Raw genomic sequence first — 6,000 nt, 5'->3', positions numbered from 1 at the left:
GCGTTTCAAGTGGTCGAAATGTTCAGCCTCCCGCTGTCTCCCACTGTGATTTGCAGTAATTCCCGCCTCAAGTCTGTATATGGTGGTCAGTATAGTCCGCCGACCTTGGCTGCCATGCAGGTTGAGAGTGTCAGACTGCGCCTATGATTAGTTTGCAGATAGTGGACCTGGTTTTCGGTCGGCCAGAGGGCAGGAAATCCATTATGTGATTGGTTGGTTGGCACAGCGCTCAGCAGCAGCAGCAGCATCAAACGGGAGCTAAGTCTAGACTCTAAATTTAGATTAATGAAAGAGTAGCTGGCTAAGTTTGTAATATATAGCAGTGACCTAGAGAGGCCACACGTATTACTAAATCCTGAACAGAGCTGGACACCTCCCTGACCCACACACACACCTCACACACTTTGTCACCGGGAATGGAGACCTCATCTATTTACTTCCAGTCCCTTTTTATTTATGGCTTGTTTTGACTTCACTGCTTGTCGAGAAATGTTGTTCGGCAGGCAGTGTGCCTTTGGTTTATTGTGCAGAGTCACAAAAATGTCTGTAGCGATTCAGACTGTGCCTGCGAAGGGACGGCAGCCCACCTTGAACAAAGCACAAAACGCTGCTTCAGCTCCTTTGCGCGGGAACTCATTTCCGTTCGTACCTGAGAGTGTTTTTCCGTCGCCATTCTCGGCCATGACTGTATCTTCAGCTGCATTCCCCTTATGTGATGCTTTTTTTCCCTCGTTCTCCTCCACCATTTCTCTCTGTTTTCACTCTCCCTCCCTCCCCTGCCTGATGCCGACTCTCTCTCCCTCCATCATATCGAGCTGTCCGTCAGTGTGGGGCCTCGCGTCTCTTGGTCTTTGATGGATGGGGAACACGTAGGAGGAGCAGCCGTCCTTAATGGACACGGCGGATTGAAACGCTGGGGAAGTAAATGTTAAGGGCCTCATAAAACATCCACTTCCCCGCCCTCGTCGTATGCTGCCCTCCCCCGCATCACCCACACACCTCCTTCACAAAATCACCCTCCCCTCCCTCCTTAAATCTCCGCCCACACACCACCGCTGACTTATCAGTCGCCTGCAAGTGTCTCTGTTTGCGACTGTGTCTTTCTTAGCACTCAGATGTCTTTATGTAGAGCTGTGTTGGCATTTGTATTTGTGTTTGTGTGGACATGATTGTATTTGTGTGCATCAAGTCTGCCCTTTCTGTGGTGTGATAGTCGTGATGGATGGAGTCAGAGGAGAAAGGACCGCCGTCCAGATCAATCAGACGTCTGTGAGAGCCGTAGATCAGATTGTATGGCAGTTTCCAGCAGTGATATGTCACTGCGTGTATATACAGCGACGGTGAAGGCCCTTTGCCCCTGACCCAAGGTAACCGTCAGCTTCTAATGGATGGTCGAGATGTAGGAGGGGGATTAAGAACACACTGTTAAAGCTGATTTATTTTGTCTGCCCCGGGCAGAGACAAAGGAACCATGTTAAAGAGCCTCCATCAATAAGACAGCCATATGGCAACCATGTTTGCGAGAGGCGGTAAGGTCAGCTTTTAAAGTTATGGCTGAAGGGTGATAGCCGTACCACTGAATAACTCAATTTCCCCCCAAGGTGGAAGGGTCAAGTGGAGTCAAGGACAGTGGCGAGGCGGGAGGAGGGTGAAAAGTGAATTTAGCAGGAGGGGAGAGACTTGCCGTTTCATCTGGAGCATTGACCCTGGTCATAATACCAATTGCCTGACTTGTTTGATGCAGAAAGAAATCCTTCAGTGCAAGGGATTGCCTTCCCCTAGCAGCTGTGTGTGTGTGTGTGTGTGTGTGTGTGTGTGTGTGTGTGTGTGTGTGTGTGTGTGTGTGTGACCATGATTTAGATCTTCAGAAACGCACCCGGAATTTAAAACCGCTCAAAAATATTTGAAGCAATTTTATATGTATGTGTCTGAAAAGACAACCTGAAGCCAATACGAGGGCTCTGCAGATTCAGCCATTAATCATCATAATGCAGGAGGCATCCAGCGATGAATTAGAATCCCCTGGCCCATGCAACTTCAATAATCCAATTATTTAAAAGCCAAAATAGAAGTTATAGCAGTGTGGTAAAATCTTTAAGGTGAAGGTCGACACATTACAGCATTGTAAGGCAAATGGCATCAGCTCCCAGTGGCAGTATTTCATAGCTAATGTCAGGACGTGTTCAGGGAGCCCTTGTTGAGGTCATGTTTACAGCTCAGCCCAGAGCAGCGAATGAAGTCATGTTTGGCCGGATCACGTCATAACATCCTGAGACATTCAGAGCATTTTACAATCCTGTCGCCAGAACAGAAGTGCTGGCGTTGTACATTTCTGCAAACCACGGATATGTTGAATGTCGTAGTTTCTGAACCAGAAATCCAGCACACAATGCCATGTGATTAACGTTTTCAAATGATTAGTTAGGTTTAGGCAACAAGACTACTTGGTTAAATAATAATAATAATGTAACTAGCGTGAATGAGTAAAAACAGCCCTTGGAGGACTTTGTTACGTTACGTAACAGTGTTAGAGATAACATTTACTTTTGGTTTAACACAGGAGACGTACAGCGGTGTCCCGTGTGAAGGTCCTGTGTTTGTTTGACCTCACTGATCTCACTTGTTACACTCATTATTATACCACGTAACTTTCAGTAACTGTCAATTTCTCTGCTCTCTGCTTGTAGTATCACGTCTCTTGCTGTGACCTTCAACACATCCGTGGTTTGCAGAAACGCACAACGCCAACATTTTTTCCTGTTCGTTTAGGACCGATGTGCTGATTTGGTTCGTAGTTGTAATCCTGTCTTACAGTACAGATGGGGTCTGAAGAAGGTACAGGCAGCAGATACAAGCTGCCGTTATTCTGCAGGTAATGAGCAGGAAAATATTTGCTGAATGGAGATATCTATCATTGAAATGAGCAGCGTGTCAGCACATTATAGAGAGCACTCTTTGAGAATAGGTACAATGGCAAAACTACCGTGGCTGTAAATATTTAAATAAAAGCTGGTCAGGTGGATAGTACTACATGCATGTTGAGGTACTGAGTGTAGTGTGTCTGTACACATTCTGCTGCAGTATCTTTCAGTTCATTATTTACTCTCTCGCTGAATTCTTTTTGTGCCTTCAAGTCTGCTGAAGTATTTTAGTTCAATGTTGAAGTGCTGTCACTGTGCTTTTTGCATCATTGTGCTATGTTGTGCTACTTTGTATTGTTTATTGTACTTTTTACTCCACTTCCTCTACTGTATATGAGAGTTATAGTTGTTTACGATGCAGTTACATTATATTACAGTCATTTAGCAGACGCTTTTATCCAAAGGGACTTACAATAAGTGTATTCAACATATGTTTTCAAGAGAACTACTAGTCACCAGAAGTCATAAGTGCATCTCCTTTTTTAAACAAGCATCTAAGAGCATAAACCAGAGCAAACGTACAGTGCAGAAACAAACGAATACAATAAGTGCAACAAACTAGTATGAATACAATAAGTGCAACAAACTAGTATGAATACAATAAGTGCAACAAACTAGTATGAATACAATAAGTGCTGAGTGTAAGGCTCAGGGTAGTACCTCTTGAAGAGGTGAGTTTTCAGCCTGATGAAAGATGGGCAGCGACTCTGCTGTCCTGACGTCAGTGGTGAGATCATTCCACCACTGTGGGGCCAGGACAGAAAACAGCCGTGACCGGGTCGATCGGCCGCAGGGACCTCTGAGCAATCATGAATCAGTTCATGATTTAAAATAAAACATATTATATAAAGTTAGGGATTATCTGGTGAACAGTGAAGCATTTAGCAGCTAAAAAGCCAGATGACGGAGAGCAAGAAGAGAGAATATTGGACTTACTTTCGTCACATGCATAACTCCCTGTGTGCTTGTAGTGTATGTTAATGTTTGCTAATGTTGCAAATGTCCCTGGTATTAACTTAAGATGACAGTCTGTCAGTGTTGTGTTGATGTTACGTTTGAGTAAAATGTGGAATTCTGACTTTTCATTGAAGAATTGTGCTTTTGATTTTGCAGCTTTGCCTTTAAATAAAGGCTCTAAATACATTTCCACCACTATCATTCACAGTGGAGGAGCTGCAAAGGTGTCGTTAAGTCTTTGTCCTTTTTTTGGCCGACATTTTTAGACATTCCAACACTGTATGTGAAATAATGAATCAACAGCAGGCTGTGATGCTCTTCTAATTTGCTAAAATGTCAGACTGAGACTTACTGCGTGACCGTCCATTGTCATTGAGAGGTCACATTAAAGTCTAGTTTTCCAATTACCTTCCTGCAATGAACCTGCTCTCCATCGTAGCTTTCTCTTTTTACTGAGTTGTAAACGGGATAGCCCAGCTTCTGATGTCACTTCAGAGCCATAAAACGAGGTCTTTGCAGCAGGAAGTTTATTCAGACATTTTACAGAGGGACCGTGGCCAGACTTTTTCATTTGATACAAAGACGCTCTTAAGGGGTTTGTTGTTGCGTCTTTTGGGGAAAAAACCTCCAGAAGTGAGCCAACTGTTTGTCCATCGAGAGCATTTTAGTGCAATGTGAGCGAAGCTTTACTTTTACAGCATTCATTCATGTGTCATTTGCAGCGAGTGCCTGTAGGGGGATGTGCTGCTATTAGGTGACTGTTTCTTCCACTGCCTGCAGCTGGTTTTGGAGCACCTTTGAGCCCAGCAGGACACGGGCCTCGGACATGTTTCACCACCAGCCTTTAGCAACATTTCAACTGTTCACTAAGAGGAGAGAGAAAGGAAAAAATATAGCTTCTCACTAGAGAGCTCCCTGTTTCTTCTTCCCCAAATAAGCAGGAAAATATGACAAGGAAGAGGAGGCAAATGAAGACTGATTGAGGTGTTGTGTGACTGTCTGCAGCTGAGTCTGCACAACTTTGGGTTTGTGATGATCTCATGCTGGAGTGCTGTGTGTGTGTGTGTGTGTGTGTGTGTGTGCGTGTGTGTGCGTATGTGTGTGTGCGTCCAGGGGGTAGCTCCCTGTGAACAGCCCCAAAGATAATGAGACGCATCAGGGCCCCCAAATCTGTCTTTGACTTATCAAGCAACAGTCCCGCAGTACCATAAGGACTGGACTGTCAGCAGAAACAAACCTGTGTGTGTGTGTGTGTGCGCGCGTGTGTGCGTGCCTTGGGTCTAGTTGGTAATTTAGGGGCAAAATAGGGAGCTTGAGGGATACGGAGTGTTGGAGAAAGATAACAGCAAAACCAGGGCCAAAAAAAATCCGTCAGGATGCAGATTTTGAAGGACAGTTTCCCAGTGAGAGTCTCATCCTGTCAGCTAAGGGCTGGACTTCAGTCTGGCATCAGCAGAAGATAGCTCCTCCTCCTGAGATCACACCGCCTCTGGTTGAAGGTTAGAAAGGAAGGAAAAAAAAATGGACAGGACGAGGGAACAAGCTGGCAAGAGACAGTGATGGAGCAGTGGAGAGCTAACCTTTACCAACTCTTGTTTTATGCCTTCCTCTCTCTTCCTTCTCACGTTCATAACCTGATATGAGCCCGTATAGCTGAGCACCCTTTTTCTCTCCTCTGAAGAGTTTGGCATAAACACTTCTCAGTTACATGAAAAGAGGAGAAGCTGTAACATTTCACACCTCCCTCGCTCCCTCCCGGTTCACTCAAACACACACACAGATGCCGACACACTCCTCGCCAAATGCATGTGCACGCGCATGACCACACATCCGCACCTGATCGTCTTCTTAGGGAGTGAATAATTACTTTGCCAAAGGGCACAACTGTGATCCCTGGTTGGTATTTAAAGCCTTGTCACTGAATTTAAATTACCCGTCCTCTCCACCGCTTCCTTTAGTTAAGTGGAAATGTCCTCTTTTCGGGCTAATACGGAGATCACAGCCCTAATGTCTTCATCATGGCCTCCAGCTAATACCGCCACATTGCATGACACAGACGCCCACAGAATTTCAACATTGACGTCGATGTGTGAATTTGCTGTCCACTCTTCCTGGTTTCTTG

Source organism: Anarhichas minor, unplaced genomic scaffold (genome assembly GCF_050575085.1).
Source record: "Anarhichas minor isolate MPS153535 unplaced genomic scaffold, ASM5057508v1 ptg000007l, whole genome shotgun sequence".
Classification (NCBI taxonomy): Eukaryota; Metazoa; Chordata; class Actinopteri; order Perciformes; family Anarhichadidae; genus Anarhichas; species Anarhichas minor.
The sequence above is the reverse complement of the archived record's forward strand: the minus strand, read 5'-3'. Positions refer to the sequence as shown.